This window comes from Tachypleus tridentatus, chromosome 12 (genome assembly GCF_004210375.1).
Source record: "Tachypleus tridentatus isolate NWPU-2018 chromosome 12, ASM421037v1, whole genome shotgun sequence".
NCBI lineage: Eukaryota > Metazoa > Arthropoda > Merostomata > Xiphosura > Limulidae > Tachypleus > Tachypleus tridentatus.
In genome coordinates this window covers 20,212,085-20,232,615 of record NC_134836.1, presented here as the reverse complement: position 1 = coordinate 20,232,615, position 20,531 = coordinate 20,212,085, and the positions used below count along the sequence as shown (strand labels likewise).

Below are 20,531 nucleotides of genomic sequence, written 5' to 3'. Positions count from 1 at the left end.
GGTTGATGTATTAGATTCTGTAGTAATGTGGATTGTATATAATTGATATTGCAGATCTTTAACAATGTGTATATATGTGCTATTATAGGTAATAATAATAATTAAAATATAAGGATGTGCATAACATTTGGAATTTATTTCATTCTTTTATAGAACAATGTATAATTGTATGCATAATCTTGGAGAATTTCTATGTCTGGCTTTGTAAAATAATGTCTGTTTTATACTGACAATCATGAAAAGTTTTTCTATACACATTTTTTTACAGATAAAATATTCGTATCTTTAAAACTTTTCCACATCAGATCAGTGTTTTCAAATAATTAAATTGTCCAATTTATAACAGATAATTCTTGTTGCATCCCTTTGAAATATATTTTTTTAAATTTTTATTCAAAGTGTCATTACTCTTTGTCTCCATATGCAGCAAAACATTGAGCTTAAAAGAGCAATGATCACTTGTACCCAAATGTTATCTAATTTCTACACACTCAGTCATTTCTATATTTGAAGTTAACAATAAATCTAAAATAACTATTTCTAGTGAGTTCTTTGACTAATCAGTGAAAAAAGCCATCCTGAACAGTATTCTTAAACCTTTCTCTCTTAAGGTTTGACTCTAGCATTTCCCAATCTGTATCCCTGAAATTATGACTTCATTAACAGCTAAAAACTTAACCTCGTTGTAAATTTTCTCACTAATTTCATCAGAAAACATCTGGTGGTCTGTAACAAATTCATGCTATAAGCGTTTTCTCTTGACGCCCACTAATAGAAACCTGAATGGATTGAATCTCCTTGCTATTATTTTTTATATCCTCAGTTTTAACAGAATGCAACTCGTATTTTACGTATAAAGCCATTCTTACCTTCTTCGCTAATACTGTATCCCTATAAAACAGCCTGTAACTCAGTATTTCAAAGAAACTTGTGTTAGATGGCAGATTCAAAGCCAATATATTGGATGTTTGACAAATGATAATGCAGTATTATTTACAAGCATCTTTAATGATTAGTTTTATTATCAGGATCATCACATTTCACTGAAATGAATTATTTCTGTACAATAAGATTCAACTGGATGTTGTTTCTTCTTTGTTTTTACATATGTGAATATTTTAATTTTTCTTAATTATTGTTCCTCAGAAGCACAATCTCAGTATAATTCAGTTAATGTTATGAACTTGTGTGTTTTTTCACTGATCTTTTAAAAACAAATTAAGTTGGTTTGTTTGTCTTGCAGCAGAAGAGACTTTAAAACCAGGAAAGGAAGAGGTGAGGCCTAATAGAACAGTTGGATTCTGATTTTTATTTGAAAAAAATTGTTATATATATACATAAATTTGTATTCTCTGAATTCTGTTGTTTAAGAAATGCTAATAGAACTGTTTTGTATACTAACTTATCTTTCTTATTATAGGTGGCTTCTTAAAATGTTGTATAACTAATTTTAATGATGGTATTGTATTTGAGGTAACTCTAGAACTTCTTCACGTGACTAATTTTTATACTTCATGGGATTCAACATCTTTTCCTTCCACCTAAAGCTTCTGTCAGAATATGGATGTGATGTTCCATGGTTCTCATTCTATTATTGTGACACAAAAAAAAATCTCATTACACACTTTATGGATGTGGGTGCATTATAAGAGTTATATTCAAGTCCCCTGATTCAGTCTTATTAGAGTATCCCTAGAAGTGGTGGCAGGTTGTGTTGATTAGTTGTATTTCACTTCAGTCTCTTATTATTTCAAAATTAGGGATGGAGGGCACAGATAATTCTCACTGTCATATAACATTTTACAAAGTCCAACAAAACAAAAGTATAATGGGGACTCATTTTTATACTATGAGATATAACATATATTTAGTTATGCATTATTCTCTTTTCTTTTTTTTTAGTGATTAATTTTTACACTCTGCAAGATGCATCATTTATATTTATACGTAATGTTCAGAGTAGAAAACAGAAATATGAATAACATTTTTTGTGTGGAATTCAATTTTTCTGATGAGCCCAGTAAATTGTTTTCCAAACTCAGCAAACACAAGAAAGAGATACTTACCTAAAAAGTATCAGCAAAGCCCTTCCAAGTGTGGATAGTGCTGTAGAGTCCTGGGATAGTTCAGGACTGGAGATGTCTATCAATGAAGTGCAGTCCAAAGAAAGCTCGGGAAATGGAGGATGCGATGATACAGGTAATGCAGTTTCAATGAATGATATCCCTAGTGTAAGATGGAAGGTGTGAAACATAGTGTGTGTGTGTGTACACAAGCTCTCTTTAGTGCAGAGCATTTCTTTGTTGACCACACTTGTTGTTCTTCACTATTTGTAAGACTCTGGGAAGTAAGGCCAACAAAGAAGTTCTCTACATTAAAGAGAGTCTGTGGATATATAATGCGCATTCTAAGTTAAATGTAAACCAAACAGCAACATCTTTGTTTCAAATTATATATTGCATGTTAATGTATGAAGCAAAAATGTTTGAAATGGATGATACATGGTTCACTTTTACTCATAACATCTAATACTTGTGTGAGACTTGTCTAGTTTTTGCATTTTTTAAAAAGAAAACATGTTTCAAACCCTATATGTGAAAAAATATAAGTATAAATCAGAATTTATATAATGTATCTACTCAAAATTGGCAAGCTTTGAGCCATATGTACTGGTCTGTTGTATACAAAATATCAGATGTGTTACAAATGTATTTGTATTGAAGGAAATGCATGTGAAGAAAATATTTTGTACATCATAAAGTTTCGTAATCTACAGAACTCCAAAAATCTTCACTGTTTTCAGTATCACTTTGTATAGTATCTGGTATTTACACTTCTATACCAAACTCTGATAAGTCTGACATCAAATACATAACACCATATTGAATGACAGAATGACATTCTTTAAAGGGTAATGGCACATGCATTTTGACCACTGCCCATGCTTATAAGTTAATATTTTTAATAGGCATGAAAACTCAAATATTCATGTGTGAAAAATAAATTTATAGTCAAACTTTTTTCACATTTAAAATTCATGTATCATAAAGATTTACTTTTGTTAATTTGTTATCACTCTTAGAACAATCTTCTAAAAAATGGAATTTTAACTCAGAACCTGAAACTAATGAAAGTGAAGATAGTCTTAAACCAAGAGAACGGGAGGCTGAAAATTGGGAATACCAGACTTGTACTATTCACAGTTGTCGAATTTGTGGTAGCAGTCATTCTAGTGGATCATGTGGGAAGCATACCAGTTGGTCAGAAGCTTTAGAAAACTTTGAACTATGTACACAGCCAGAAATACTGGGAAGAGATCAGGGAATTGCAGAAAATTATTCTGTTAGTGGAACAAATTCACAGTTCCAGTTTTGCAGCACAATGCATTCACCTTGCGAAAGCATAAACCAGTCGAAGTCTCGAACAATATCTTTGGAACAACTTAATGATATTGTTAATCAACCAGGGCAATCTGAAGATGGATCACAGAGGTGTAGCACTTTACCAAGTTCTATATCCAAAAGAAGTAGGGAACAAGCCCACCAGAGTATTGATTATGGTGGAGTGTCTTTATATTCTTACCAGAGCTCTTTAGCTGTTCCAGTGCCAATTGAAATCCACAAAGTGACACTTTTTAAGGATCAAGTGTATGAGGACTTTGGCTTTAGTGTGTCTGATGGTCTCTATGAAAGAGGAGTCTACATCAATAGAATTCGGCCTGGAGGACCTGCCAACATTAGTGGTATTTTGAAACCCCTAGATAGGATACTACAGGTAAGAAAAAAGTCACAAAAGAATTATAACTTCTAGTTTCCTTTAATATAATCATCACAGTGTTAAAGAGTATATTGTGAGTGAAGTCTTTACATTGTCAGTATAAAGTTTTTCACGTAATGTATTATAACATACTTACTTCCAAATAACATTAAAAGTTGGAAATAATATGTAATAACACATTTAAGTAGCATCAAATACTTTGTGTATCTCTTGGTAAGTGAATTTTAAAAGAATATTTTGAGAGTTTAAAGCAAGAAATCAAGTTAAAAATTTGAAATAAAGTGCACAATAGGATCTTGCTGTAAATGTTAATGGAATGGCTTATATGTAAACAACAATCAGATGTGTTTAAATTTTCTTATTCTAGATAGCTGTAACTACTATACTGTTTATGTATTTATAGGAACTTTTAAATAACTAAGTATTAAAGTGGTCAATTTCGTTGCCATAATTCTTACTTAGTAATAACGCTTTTTGAATTACTAATTTTTTGTAGGTAAACAATACCAAAACTCATGATTTTGACTGCTGTCTAACAGTTCCACTGATAGCAGCAGCAGGGGACCGTATAGAACTTATTGTTAGCAGACCAGCTTACGAGAGCCGAACATCTATAGCAGGTAGTACTCTTGGAAGGGGAAGTGTACTTCATCCTTGGATGGATGAAGTTGATAGAGAGGATTGCTCATCACCTCTTCATCCACCTGCAGGTGCTGAATTATTATCAAAAGCTATTTGATTTGAAGTAAAATAACAGCTGAGATGTAAAGTAATTTTCTTCTTTAAAGTGTTATTGTTAAAATAAAATGTGTTCAATGGTCAGTCTAACTACTTAATTAAAGGAAAAATATACAAGATATTATTTAAAAATCCATCAAATCATCTTCATTTTACAAACAACTTACTTTCATTTTACCTTAGACTGGTTTCATTACAAATGGGCTTTGATATCGTCTTATACCTATAAAGTACCATTTTATTAACAATACCAGTCTTAAATTAATTCATAATTCAAAGAAAAATTATTGAAAAGCTAGCATTCCATATTTTCCCTTGGGACAATTGGTATGCCTATCATAATGCCTCTTTTTTCAAGCTTTTCTAATTAGTGTTGATAAAATAAGAAGGATAAAGAGGTTATTCAGAATACTTTGAGAAATTTCTGAGAAATAAACAACTTTTGTTGACACCGGTAATGACCTTAGTGATATCATATTTATCACATGTTCTTCAACTTAAAAACTGAGTAAGGTCATGTAAGGTAACTGTGAACAAAACGTTTTATTAGTACTGAAAGAGAAATATATTCATAATTTAGACGTTATGATTGGAATGAAAAAGAGGCTTACTTCTGAAGCTTTGTTGTATATAAAAACACATTGTATGATTTAAAAGAAAATTAAATTTGTAAAATGCTCAAAATGTTTCATCATACTTATTAACTTTATAATACCTGTCTTTGTTTTTTCCCATAAAGACTTGATTTTAATAAATAATTTATCAGGGAATGCACAAGTGCTGTATTTATATAATGTAAATATGAAAAGAAGAGTACTGATTCTTTCTGGTTATTATATATTTAATTTTTTTTCATAAAATCTTCATTTTTTACTACAAAAAAAAACATTTTATTACATTTACAATTCGTAATGTGAAATATAGAATGAAATAAACATAGTTACTAATTGAACAACATAAAATATATACTTCTTAATTGTGATATGTTAAAACAAAAAAATGTGACTTATTTCCAGGTTTTAATATAATTATCTTTATACTCTGAATATATGTTATTTAACATTTACACAAAATTTCAAACACTAACAGTGTTAGGTAAGCAACAGCTACAATTTTTTCACAAAATTTGGGCTTTTAATGAAGAGTGCTTTCAAAGTTTGATATCATGTCAATTATACATCAGGTACAAGCTGTTTAATATTACACCAAGGAAAAAATGAGCTGGATAATGCTCTGAATATAAGTGGTACTAGTCATAATTATTCTTATTAATGTATTTGTTTTTTGTTGTTGTATTTTAAATTCATTCAATTGACAGTTCAATAAGGGTTTTTACTTGAGAACATATGAAGTAGTAATTAATCATTCAGAAACAGATGTGTGTAGATGTTTTGTTTTACAGTTTCTTGTTGGAGTGGGGTATATGTGATATAGAAGTCTTGTAAATTCTATAACAATGTACGCTTATTGATACCAGGAGCGGACACGCTGATTCAGATATTTAGTATTTATTGGAAGACTGCAAGTGTGTGTATTCTATCACTTAGAAATTGTTTCATCAAAGTGCTAAAAATATTGAAAGCATTTCCAGTGTACAGTAGTATATGATACATAATAATAAAGAATGTCATTTAAAAACCAAAACCATTGAAGCAAATAACATTAGCTTAGGCTTTATATAATCTGATATTGGATAGCACAGAATTGTACTTTTCAATAACCAGGAAAGGGTCAATGATGAGAAATCATAGAATCTTTCAAGCTGTGCCTTCAGCTATTTCAAATAATATTTTCCAAGCTATACTATAAAACAGTACAAGAAAAGTCGGATAATGCACGAGAAACATTACTAGTAGACATTGGAAATTAACTCTAAAATTGATTTCAGTAATATACATGTCATATATATATGTCATAATGTTTTACATTCATCCCAACAAGTGAGTGAGTTTTGAAGTTTATTATATCATAAGTGTTAACCGCTGAACCTTGGACACGTGGAATGTTAACATAAAATTTCGCTCACGTCTACACTTTTTTTTTACTCGTTGACAAGACTTATTTCTAAGTTGATTGCGTTGTATTTGACTATTATTAGTGTTATAAGACGATACATTTATTTTTAAAAAGCTTTAATTGGTCAGAATTCCTAAGAGAAACTTGCAGACTTTAATCAGATAAGAAGAGAAGATTCGATTTTTTTTAAAATTAGAAAAGAATTAATGGATACATTTCCATAAGTTTGAATTTTAAATTCCTTTTTTAAGCGAAATGTTGAAAACATACGTGAGAGGAGGCAAGTTTCAATAATAATAGCACACCAAAAATATTTTCAGATTGAATATTTACATTCTGACTAATAAGTAATCGTCTCACTTGGACAACTAATTTGTAGTGAATTATATGAAAATATTATAATCTGTACATACGACCATACTGCAGCTATAAGCAACAAGTAATGTCAATAAGATGGTGGATTTCTTAATGTTACCAACATCGCACAAAAAATATAACTGAAAAATTATCACAAGGCACGAGTATTTTTGTAGTTGGCATCATTTTCTTCACATAGCTTATCAGTGAAAGATTGTGGAGTATTGTGTAAAAGTCGTGTATTACTTCGTATTATTAAAGCAAGTTATTAGTTTGATCTTTCAGCTTTTGAGTTTTACATGAGTCTATACATACTTAAGAATGTTCATATCTATACATTGTGCAGGCCAAGTCATGGTTTGAATGTTCCATTGGCCTATTTACCCTCAACGTATTGTTTTACCATATTTGCTGTATGCTTGGTATTTGTCTTGTTAGAAAATTAATGCCAATACGATGAATTGTGTTCTTGAAGGAATCAAAGAATGGAACATAACTTACATATATTTGTCAGTCAGGTATCATCAGTTTCATGTAGGTCGTTGATACCACTGACTGGCATCAACCCTCAAGCTTTTACTGATACTAAAACATGCTTCACTGTACATATTATACGTTCACTAGCATAGTGTTCTCTTTTATACCTTTGAAAATACTGTTGTTGTTTATATGCTAGCACTTTGAACTTGGATTAATCTGTGAAAAGCATACATCTACAACTTTGCCCATTTTTTTGTGGTCTGATACCTATTTTAACCTTTAAATTTGATTCCTTTTCTCAACAATAATTTTCAGGCAGTTATACATCCATTAATACCACTTCATATCAATCTCTCTGTTCTTTGAAATCCACTCCCATATTTAGAATAAAGTTGTTGACATCTTGACCATCGTAATATCGCTTTTATTTTGGTTTTCCACTTCCATCGTTTCTACTGTTAACAGTACCAGTTTCGTGTATCCACTTCGGAACCTTGCATCCATCTCTTTCTAAAATATGGAATTTTGCCACAGTCTTTCATTTTGGATATCCATGTCCATCCAAACCTTATTTTTAGACGCTTATCATCATGCAATATTTTAGTTTTAGGGGCTATTACATTATTACACTACACTTCTAGGCATAGTGTGACAGACAGCATGTTGAATACTTGGAAAATCTTAAATTTATTGGAATGGCCCCTACAAGGTACTAAGTTACGTACCTAGGCTAATAAGGTACGATATTCATTTTTGATGAGGGGGTGATGGGTTGCGCAAGTCTAAAGTTCGACACAAAACACCATGATAATATAATACAAATCAACCAGTATTTCACCAAATGCTAGTAGAATTTGCAGCTAGTTAAGGAAATTCCCAGTCAACAAGACACACAGAAAAAAAACAAAAACATTTTAATTGATTTTCAGTAGCTGAGATTGGCGTGGAATGCAACACTATCTCGTATCTTCACAGATATCATCATTCTGCATAAGACTTTGCCAGAAGATGCTGTGTTCATCAGGATGCACATGTCTTTGGATATTCTATAGAAGCCAACATAGATAGGCTGTGTTCATCAGATATAGTAAAGTGGTGGATGAAAACAACGTGCACCAAAGTGTTCTATAGGGAATTATACTCGCGGATTATATTTGTCCAGATGGGTGCATATCTAGACTTATGGTAGGAAACCAAGCCCTTCTTTCAAGTGTTAGTAGTGAAGAAGCTGGCAGCCTGATGTCTACATCATCATTTAGTTATGGTGGAGTAGTGAAGCAGGTAAACGTGCCAGTGTTTAAAAAGGGAAGTAGTTAGTGTCATGAGTAGAATGAAAAATCAATGACTGAACGGAAGTAGTAATCCCTACTTTAGAGCCATGAAGAGGTCGTTTACGTTAAGAGGTAAACAAGATATGTAATAACCCCTTAATTATTGTAAAGTCAAGAGAAATGATCGATTTATAGATAATTGGTGGAAAGAAATGACATTTTATTGCTTTCTGAGCTGATATGTGACAACCACTTGATTGTTGTGGGAAATTTCTGTGAAATCGGACAGCAAAGATCTTGTTAGAGACAGAACTAAGATAGTTGATTGTTTAAGATAACATTCTAAGGAAAAATCGGTGATTAGTCTCAAATGTTGATGACAAGTGGAAATCGTGACAAATCTGTATGCTAAAAGGACTTTGTAGACCTCTCTTTCCTAGAACTCGGATTATGGTTTGTACCGAATTTTGATAAAGATTTGCTATCAGGTTGATAGTCGTGAGATTGAGCCTGATATGTCAGCCTTCCCGAAATAAACTATTTTACTAGATATTTAATTTTTCTTCCCTGTCTTTCTGGTATGATGGCAATTTAAGCTAATTACTATATTATGACGAGAAAGGTGATTTTTGACAGATTCTTCTTTTGTGTTATAACTAATTTGGATGGTGTGTGTTTTGTACTTAACGAATGCGTTTTGAATGGAAGTGCATGTCTGGAATTAAACCATTTCTGCATATTTATGTCTATGATTGCTTTTATTTTCGCGATGAAATGATCTCGCTCTCTAAATAATGCCCGAGGTCTTGCAAGTACTTTGGAAACTAGGTTAGATGCTGAACAATGATATTATATAGTACAAATAGTTTTGGTTAATATATGATGATAGATACATACGTGTTTCGCATTACCGAGATAGATCAATTTATATACATGAACGTGACGTATAAAATAGCACAACTTTTCAGGTAAATAAAGAAGTTGGTTCATAATATTAAAATATGGTATATTTGACCATAGTTACAAGGGCACATTGAACGAAAAATGCTATAATCTGTATTTTTGTAATACAGGTTAAGACATATATACAGGGTGGCCCGTGAGTCCCTACCCATCCATATATTTTACGTATCCAGTGTATCTGTGTGCTATCCCTCATTCTCGTTGCATAATATTATGCGACGCCATGTTCTGAGAGACATTTTCCTCAACATAGTAGGGGTTATTGTGCCAAATGTTTTGAAAAAAAAAAGAAAAAATTTATAATTCATGCGTAATTGAATATAACATAATAACATATGGATGTGTAATGACTTACGGGCCACCCTGTATATATATGTATAGAGTTTGATACCAAACTGGAAATGGTCTGGTGGGACTTTTTATTGGTAGAAGTTGATGTGAAATTTTTAACTCTCTTTGCATCTTTATCAACTATATTTGGTTCAAATCCGCTTTCAGTAACAATAAATTTAATAACAATTCGTTATTTAAATATTCAACTTATTTTTAAAGCTCTATAAACATATATATATATATAATGCAGATATTTGCATTTATGAGTTTTTATATGACATAATTCTTGGTGTGGTAACAACATAAAAAACCGTTTACTATTATAAGTTGTCTTCTGTTTCTTTGTTAACTCGTACATCTAAAAATGATGCTATTATTTACTTCAATTTCACACGTGAACTCAAGAGATGGTTCTTTAGTACTTCAACAACTAGAAATAAAAATGTGTCACCTACACATCTTCTAAACATGAGTGCCGCGGGTTTGAACCACCGTCAAACCAAACATGCTCGCCCTCTCAGCCGAGGGGACGTTATAAAACGACGGTCACTCACACTATTCGTTGGTAAAAGGGGTAGCCTAAGCGTTGGAAGTGGGTGGTGATGACTAGCTGCCTTCCCTCCAGTTTTATACTGCCAAATTAGGGACGGCTAGCTCAGATAGCCCTCGTGTAGCTTTGCGCGAAATTAAAAAAAAACTAAAACTTAAAAAAAAACAAAAAACATTGTTATCAACAATGAGATAGGGGTGATTACATAGATAAAGTCTCTTTTTGTTTATAGTAGCTTTGGTTAACTTTAAGATATTGATTTTCTTTACACACGGTCTTGTTAATTTCAGTACGTCCATATTTTCGACTAATGGAATTCTATTTTCTAATAACTTATTTTCAAAGCATCTGTTCGCACCTTCTGCTGAACTTTTAGTAAATAGCGATATTACATCAAATGATACAAGTAGATCTTCCTTTTCCAATTTTTTAATCTTCTCTACGTATTGTAAAGAAGTTTTTACTGTGTTTTTGTTTTTATCTCTTAAAAATAATACTGGACCAGCATGATGCTCGGGTTGTAATTTGAAGGTCGCGGGTTGCAATTCTCATTGCATCAAATATGCTCGCCCTTTCAGACGTGGGGGCGTTATAATGTTCGGATAATCCCACTATTCGTTGGTAAAAGAGTAAACCAAGAGCTGGCAATGGGTGTTTACGACTGTCTTCCTTCTATTCTCGCGCTGCTAAATTAGGGACGGCTAGCTCAGATATCGCTTGTGTAACGTTGCGCAAAATTAAAAAATAATACCTTAACGCTATAAACTTTGCTATTTCTTAAAATGATATACCCATACTTGATACTGTGGGTCCATCTTGAGGAAATAGAATTATACTATTTTTTAACACTAGTTTATCTGTTTTCATGATATTTATTTATTGGGTTTGTTTGTTTGTTTGTTTGTTTTGGAATTTCGCACAAAGCTACTCGAGGGCTATCTGTGCTAGCCGTCCCTAATTTAGCAGTGTAAGAGTAGAGGGAAGGCAGCTAGTCATCACCACCCACCGCCAACTCTTGGGCTACTCTTTTACCAAAGAATAGTGGAATTGACCGTAACATTATACGCCCCCACGGCTGGGAGGGCGAGCATGTTTAGCGCGACACGGGCATTTATTGGGTTATTCTTAAATTTTTTGTATGTACTTTCCTTCAACATGTCTTGTTTTTCCTTAATATAACCGGGCCCGGCATGGCCTAGCGCGTTAAGGCGTGCGCTTCGTAATCTGAGGGTCGCGGGTTCGCACCCGAGTCGCGCCAAACATGCCCGCCCTCCCAGACGTGGGGGCGTTATAATGTGACGGTCAATCCCACTATTCGTTGGTAAAAGAGTAGTCCCAAGAGTTGGCGGTGGGTGGTGATGACTAGCTGCCTTCCCTCTAGCCCTACACTGCTAAATTAGGGACGGCTAGCACAGATAGCCCTCGAGTAGCTTTGTGCGAAATTCCAAACAAACAAACCTTAACATAACCACTTTTGTTAAGTATTGTAGTTTGTTCCACTTTATCTGCTTCACGAACGACTCTAATTTTTATTTTCCTTTTCTGGTTTTATAGTTATTTCGTTTACTGTGGTTCGGTTTAATTTTTTTTATATAATTTTATGAGGACTCTTACTTTATCTAACTTGGTTTTAATATTTATTACAATTCGTTAATTTATGTGCAAAACCTAAGCCTTTTTCTGACACTTTCTGTTGGTCAACATTACATCTCAGTTTTTAACTACTTTTTGATTCTCGAGAATATTATATTTTTATTGTAATGTTTTTAGCTTGCTTTGATTTCCATTTTCTATGAACGTTTTTAAATTTCTGATCTCATTTTGTCTTCTATTTATCAGTGTTTTTGTACGAATCCATTAGGAAGTTTTCTATTCAAACTACTTTTGGCCATTTTCTTTTGCTGCTCCAAAATGTAACCGATATTCCTTGTATTCCAGGTCTGCTCTGAAATGTTTTACTATATCGTAATCTTCAACATCTGTTGCTTAATCTTGTTTAAACAGTAGTTTATTTTTTTGTTTGGTGTTACTTTTTACTCTTGTAAATTTCGGAATAATATTACTTCTTTTGTATTTTATCTAAAATTTAATTGAAACATCTTTCTTTCAAACTTACTCCCCTATCTTAGAAATGTTTTAATTGCAATTCCCGTCGCAGTTTGTTTTTCATATTCGTTTTCTGTCTTCAAATGTAGGTAGGTCTACTATAAGATTACTTTTTGTTTGTATTGTAATTATTTATATCTTTTGGTCTTGCTTAAACAGTTGCTCACTTTCCTTCCTTTGGTATTGCTATTCAGTTTAATGCTTGTAAGTTGTTTTTTTTACCGTAAATCCCGTTGCTAGATTCATTTACATAAATCACCATGTAATTGATTGTGAAATATTTAAAATTATAATAAACAACTAAAACCAACGTTTCCTATTTACACAACATAAAACTTTATTGAAGCCGTACGGTTTCAACTTCAAAATGACTCTACAATTTCCGAGGTAGTCTACGCCACCTTCAGAGGTTACTTACAAGACGTTACATGATATACTTTGAAGTGGAAGATATACGGCTTCAATAACGTTTTAAATTGTGTAAACAGGAAACATGGTTTTAAGTTATTTATTATAACCGAACAAGAATTCTGTAATGTCAAGTTGTCACATCCACGAAAGGTGTCGAAAAAAAAAAATGAACTCACAACCACAGTGAGATCAACACTTGTATGCCTACACAAATTTAGCTTGGTGTAACTCACGTTTTTTTCTTGTTTGTAATTTGAATTTTTCATGCGTAAATTTTGCTTTAATATATGTTTAATTTTGTGTTTTTTTTTTCTAAATTTAGCTTTAGAATGTGCAAACTGGCCGATTTTTTTCGTTTTATAATGTATTTATCTTTGTATTAAGTTTTATTTGTATTTTGTGATACATGGATAATTTTGTATTCTGTTCATTTTCAGTTACCTTTCGTATTTTACTTTAAATGGCTTCTGGAGCCTTTGTGTTCTCCATATTTAATGTTATGGCATCTTGAATGTCACGTGAACGTAACAGGTACTACGTATTATGGTATTGTTTGCTGGTTAGGTAATTCAACTCGCAATTTGAAAGTCACGGGTTTGGCTCCTATCACTGAACATTTTTGCCCTTTCAGCCATGGGGGTTTATAACGTTACAGTGAATCCTACTATTCATCGGTAAAGAGTAGCTCGAAAATGGGCGTTAGTTGTTCTAGGTTAGTTGCTTTGTCTCTAGTTTGTCATTTCAAAAGTATGGATGGCTAGCACAGATGACGCTAGACCAGCTTTATTCGAAATTAAAAAAACAATTAAGAGAAATTAACCTTCTGATTTACCAATAATATTTAGTTGTTAACATTCGAGGCTGTTAACGAGTTTTCACATTTGAAATATCTGCCAATTCTCTTCCATAATTCATGTAGAATATAACTTTTAGATACGATCAGGTAATTCCAAGGCCATTATATATTGGTATAAGTTGGGATTTATCACCTTTGGATACGTTTACTTGGAATAATGATTCAAGGAGTCAATCCAAGGGTTGAGGGATGCCAATACTGGACCCTGTTGTGGCATTAGAGTATGATATTGCATTATTCTTTATCCTGTCTTCATCCAGTGTTGCAATAAAATTGTTATGCTTTCTGTCATCAGCAACGAATGATAACTCATAAAAGAAAATACAAGCTAGCCATTAGGTAAAATACACACACAATGTTCTGAATAAAAATCAATTTTATTTGCTCACCTGCACTTCCTTTGCATCTATTTTAGAAATATTATTCTGCGTAAAATTACCAGAACCTACACTTGTAATATTTTATCGATAGCAGTGTACCACACGAATGACGACATGTCAACAGTGCAGGGGCGTAGCCAGGGAGGGGGTTAACCCCCCATGGACCCAAACTTTTTAGACAAGTTCAGTTGCCACCTGTGAAGTTTCATAAAGATCTGTGATTGCATGGCAGATAATTTCACACACAACAAATGGTCAAATGCAAATTTCTGATTGAACATTCTTTTAATACAGCAAGTTTTGTCAGAATTAGAGAAATACAATCGAATATCTATGAAAGGCTCAAACGCCTGTTCGTTCTTGCCAGGACATCTACAACTTTAATATCACGGTGAATGTATAATGAGGCCAGGCCATTCAATCGATCTTCAGTGGTGGTATTTCTCAAATACGTTTTGAGCCTTCTGAAAGTTGAAAACGAACGCTCCACTGAGCTCGTTGATACAGGCATCGTGGCAAATACTTTCAACAGTCTAGAAATGACTGGGAACATTTCTGCATTGCACATTGCATATGCATCTATGACATTTTTTGGTCTGTTGTTCGCAAGTGATTTGTACCAAACCCTAAGTTTACCTACTGCAGCTGGTGAAGTGCTGTCAATATCAGCCTTGTGTATATTGACCAACTCTTTAATTTGGTCACATTGTTGTGCTGTAGGTTCTGACCGTTCTGTGGTAGATCCTGATGGTAGTAGACACATGAAGTTTGTAAGGAGAGTTTTGTGACTGAACGGACGGTCATATATTTGTGAAAGAAAGTGATCAACAAATGGTACAAATACAACAATACGAAAGTACTCCTCAGGGCTAGTGGTTTGTGGGTTAGCACGGTACATCTGTCTTTTAGCCTAACTTGGCATTGTGATATCAATTTGAAGCTCACTACACAGAGTTTGAGTCTCACAGAAAATGTTGTTAAATTCATTGACAGTATTATTTCTGAGTGAACGGATTAAATATTCCACTATTTCTGCGTCATGCATCGCAGCACCTAAATTAATGTTCTGTTGCACAGAGGTAAACTAAAGGAAAACAATGGTAAGTAGAGTGATGATGAACTCTGGCTGTGTTATAGAACACAACAATTGATTGGCTTGCGTGGCAGAATATCTGTCTTGCCAACCTGATATGGTTGTCAATTTAAAACAACTAAAATATTAATGCAATTTTCAAGATAAATACACGTACATATTAAGTTGTAAGTAAGTATTGAAGTTTAAATTTCGTATACTTTTATGAATTTAATATTAGTGAAATGTAACATTTGGAACTACTTCTTGATTGTATATAAACTTTACCTTTTAGGATGGTTAAGTGATTTTACTTCCTTACTAAATACGCACAATGGATTATACTTTTATAATACAGCAATTAATTTATTCTGTTGTTTTTTTTATATTTCAGGTTTAGGTATTAATTATTTTTTTGTTTGGAATTTTGCGCAAAGCTACTCTAGAGCTATCTGCGCTAGCCCTCCCTAATTTAGCAGTGTAAGACTAGACGGAAGGCAGCTAATCATCACCATCCACCGCTCACTCTTGGACTATTTTACCAACGAATAGGGGGATTGATCGTACATTATAACGCTTCCACGTCTGAAAGGGCGAGCATGTTTGGTATGACGGGGATTCGAACCTGCGACCCTCAGATTACGAGTCGAACGCTTTAACCTACCTAGCCATACCGGGCCGTATTAATTGTTGTTTTAACATGAATTCTTTAGTATATTTGAAGTTTTGTTTAGGATTACAAAAGTAATTTCTTTAAAGTAATTCAGTTTTTCCTAGCAAAAAAAAACAAAAAAACAACAAACTATACATATATACATAATTTTTTATAACCATAATTTTTAAAGCTGAAACAAAACACATTACAATTAAGAAATAAACAAAATACGCAGTATGTTTCAAAAAAGATCCTAGAGTACAAGAAACAGTGTTGGATTATAAAGTGAAACCTAGGTTTTGGAGGTGACTGAAGAAGTAGGACCCACATTGCAGTGGGGCTACACACCGTCTATAAGTCTTAACCTCCAATTCGCTAGTCTCACATAAGAATATTAGAAATTAGGAGGGCAAGATGTGGATGTTCAAGCCCACAACGTCCCACATCTATATCGCCCTTCACTGCAGACAGTTGTGGAAAGGTGACTGCTCCCCCAAGTTAAAATAAGAATAAGAAAAATATAAGGGTAAAAAGATAGAAATAAAAAATAAGGAATGTAACTTACTTACCTCTTGATTTTAGCATTATTGTCCTTAATATGGTAGAGGCACTTATTGACATAACATTAAACCATATCAGTATGTTAAGTTTACATGCGGCTCAAGGTGTACATCCGGCTGGTTTGAGTTGAAAAAAAAAAAAATATGTAAAAGAGCGAACAACGTTTCGACCTTCTTCGGTCAGGTTTACAAAGAAAGAAAGAGGTAACTAACCGATAGCTGACCACATGTTTGAAGGGGGTTGTGTAACTGAGTGTAGGAATGTAGAGGGCGTGCTTAGGACTCGGCACATGAAACAAAACAAAAAATCAACATATTAAGAAACCAAATAAACACAGCCATAAAACTATGCTCACCAGATAAAATTAACGATGAATTAAACAAAATAAAACAATACTTCATCAACATCATTAAGTTTCCTCCACAAACCGTAAAATACATTACACGCACACACCTAAACACAAAGCAAAATCAACTAACAAAAGTAAATATATCCCACAAATTAAAAAAATCATGAAACCATATACTGCTGCATACCATATATTCCCAACATCAGCAGAAAAATAACCAACATTTGGCAAAAACTAGTAACAAAATATGACATTCCAGTTAATACCAAATTTATTCAAAAACCAGGCACAAAACTGAAGTCCTATTTTTACTATGTAAAAACTACACTGACAAACACCACACCAACATTATTTATAAAATACAATGTGATAACTGCCACGACTTCTATATTGGAGAAACAAGTAGAAAAATGGAAACCAGATTCAAAGAACATAAAAAGTCACCTTCACACGTTTTCGAACTCTGCAAATCAAATAAACACAACATAACCATAGAAAACATCCAAATACTAAATATAGAAACAAACGCAAAATTTAAAAAAGCCTTACTTGTATAACAACTCAAACCCAAAATAAACCAATACATAGGAACACCTTTGTACCTACATTAATAAATACAATCAAACATCTAAGCGCGCCCTCAAAATTCCTACCTCTTTCAAACATGTGGTCATCTTCTGGTCAGTTACCTCTTTCTTTCTTTGTGAACCTGATGATGACCGAAGAAGGTCGAAATGTTGTTCGCTCCTCTACATAAAAATTTTCTCAACCCAAACCAGCCGTTTTTACATGTATATTTTTCTATACAAGTGGGTTTTTCGTTATCACTGATTAGTATTTTTAGTAAAAAATAAGGTCATGTTGATGTGATACTTCTGCAGGAAACTAATTTCACCTGTAGGAGGGATCACTTATCCTTTATAAATCGTTTTCCTGTTCAGGTTTTCTGGTCTTTTGGTTCGACACATGCATAATATGTGGAATTCTCCTCAACCCCAATTTCTCAGAAAGTATCCTCGCATCACATGGTAATGCTGAAGGGCGGGTTGTGTATGTTGATGTCATCACTCAAGGTCGTAAAATACGGCTTATTAATGTATACGTTGTAAGCTACAGCTTGTTAATGTCTGGGTCCCTGTCCAGGAGAGGGAATTGAAGATGTTGTTTTCTTCCTTGGACATATTCTTAATAATGCAAGCCGATACTGTCCTTGGTGGAGTCTTCAACTGTGTGTTGGATTCCCACCTCAGTAAGATTAGGGGAGAACCCCATTTTCTGGTGATCAGCATGTGCAGTCTCTACGTTCAGAGTTGTCAGACTTCGACTTCCACGATGTCTTCCGTGTATTTTACGGGGCTGCTTTTGTTCCCACTTGGACAGGTCAGGGCGTATCTTGTCGCCTAAACCCATAGTCAATGATGTCGAGAAAACCCACTCGTAGAGAAAAATATATATGTAAAATCGGCTCGTTTAACCCAAACGAGCCGTTTTTACATATATATTTGTCACTTAGACCGTTTCTATGTGACAGCTGGCCTAAAGCAGTACCTACCTAGAGTTGATGTCTATTGGGTTGATGATGTTTCGTTTCTCATATCTGACCATCGAGCCTTTTTTTTCACCGCATTCCAGGTTTTTACCCCTGTTTTTCAAGTTCCAGTAGTGTAGAGACTTAATGTATCCCTCCTCTCTGAGGACGAAGTGAGAGATGAATTGATAGCCTTTGTCCGAGGCCTCTGTTCTGTTGATGCCATTAATGAGACCTGGTGGGTGAGTTTTAAGAAAGCCTGTGCTTCCTTACTAGGCAAACAGGCATGAAGCATCCGCGAACTCGCCGTCTTGCCCTGCCTGTTAAGCAAGAAACCTTAGTAGCCTTGCCTAGGCGCAGACCAATGGACCAGTGAACACTTGCAGACATTGCCAGGCTCAAAAAGGACATAGACTTGGAATATATCAAATTATTCCGAGCAGCGAGCGTTTCCAGTCTGATGTAGTTACTAAATCCCAGAAATGTTACCAGGGTTCCACGGTGTAAGGCACGGGAGATGTCTAAAACAAGCACATGTCCAGTCTGTTGAGGAAAGAGGGTCAGGTGTTTTCGGACATTACTGACATTCTCAACATGTGCCTTACCTATTATAGTAAACTATATTCGGCTTCGTTCGTGGGCGAGGATATATGATGAGACATCACACAGTTTTTGCCAACCATCGATCCATCACCATTGGACAACCTTTTGAAACCCATTACACTGAGTGAATGTTGGGCCATGTCACTTGGTAAGTGTCTGGGACCAAATTACCTGTCAGTGGAATTCTATCGCCATGTACAGCATGTTATTGGAACCCTCTTCGTTAGACTTTTTAACGACTATCTGACCGATGGGCCCATGCCTCCGGGTACGCTGGATGGATTAATTACGCTAGCCTGTAAGGATCCCACCCAATCCGAAAATCTTTCCTCGTGGCGACCTTATCGCTCCCGAATGTGGACGCAAAGATTGTATCTAAAGTCTTGTGTGGCCGTTTGAGTGTTTCTATGTCCAATTTTATCCTTGGAACCCAAATGTGTGGTATGCAGGGTAGAAGTATCCAACGAAACTTGGTGCAACTACAGAAACATCCCCGCAATTTTTGTGTCGCTCGATCAGAGAAAGACCTTTGATCGAGTCCACCACAAATTTTTGTAGTACGTTCTGGAGAGGTATTGTTTCTTCCAGCATTTGTGCAGTATGTACGAAATTTCTTTTTGCTTTTGTTTATTTTGTTTTTGGAATTTCGCGCAAAGCTACACGAGGGCTACCTGCTCTAGCTGTCCCTAATTTAGAGGGCAGACAGTTAGTCATCACCACCCACCGCCAACTCTTGGCCTACTCTTTTACCAACGAATAGTGGGATTGACCGTCACATTATAACGCCCCCGGGGCTAAAAGGGCGAGCCTGTTTGGTGTGGCGGGGATTCGAACCCGCGACCCTCGGATTACGAGTCGAACGCCTTAACCCACTTGGCCATGGCGAGTCACGAAATTTCTATACTTCTTCGAGCAAGCTCTTAGTAAGTGGATACTTGACGGTCCTCTTTAACATCTTGTCAAGGATGTCCATTAACGCCATCTTTTTATACGTTGGTGATAGAATACCTGTTTTTTTTATGTGTACCACGGTTCTGGTGCATGCGTCGCCTTCAGTATCCAAGTGAGGTGTCCATTAAGTACGTTAGCCATGTGGATGATGTGAATCTATTTCTAGAAAACTAAACAACTTTGGGTTCAGCACTGGCAACAAGTACTCTCAGGCCAGTGCAACCCGGATCAACTACACCAAGTCTAGGGATCAGATTTGTGTTGGGTAAATGGGTCTTATCTGCAGGCACTCTATTTGGTTTGGCATGGACTTTCTCTCCACTCAAATATTTTGGGATTCGCTTCCTTGCGAGTCCTCAGGCTGCTTCGTGCAACGTATTAGTTTGGCAGTGGTAGTAAAGAGTAGGATTCTCCCCTTGATATAGTATCTTGATATGATTCTTCCTCTGAATGACCGCAGTGCGCGAGCTGTCGAGCAGCATGTCTACACCTACTTGTGGAGTGGTAAGACTGGAGCGATGTCTCGCTTGTCTTTAATTAAGCTACCCCACAAGGAAGGACTGAGCATCTCGTG

General features: G+C 34.6%; 1 pseudogene across 1 annotated transcript in view; it reads left to right on the top strand.

The window, feature by feature from the left end:
* Nucleotides 1-5,199, top strand: part of LOC143235100 (glutamate receptor-interacting protein 2-like) — a 55,215-nt pseudogene extending 50,016 nt beyond the window's left edge. Inside the window, exons 16-19 of the transcript XR_013018916.1 lie at nt 1,244-1,275; nt 2,043-2,199; nt 3,083-3,774; nt 4,274-5,199. The product of XR_013018916.1 is annotated as a glutamate receptor-interacting protein 2-like (transcript). The remainder of the gene's footprint in view (nt 1-1,243; nt 1,276-2,042; nt 2,200-3,082; nt 3,775-4,273) is intronic.
* The last annotated feature ends 15,332 nt before the right edge of the window (nt 5,200-20,531 follow it).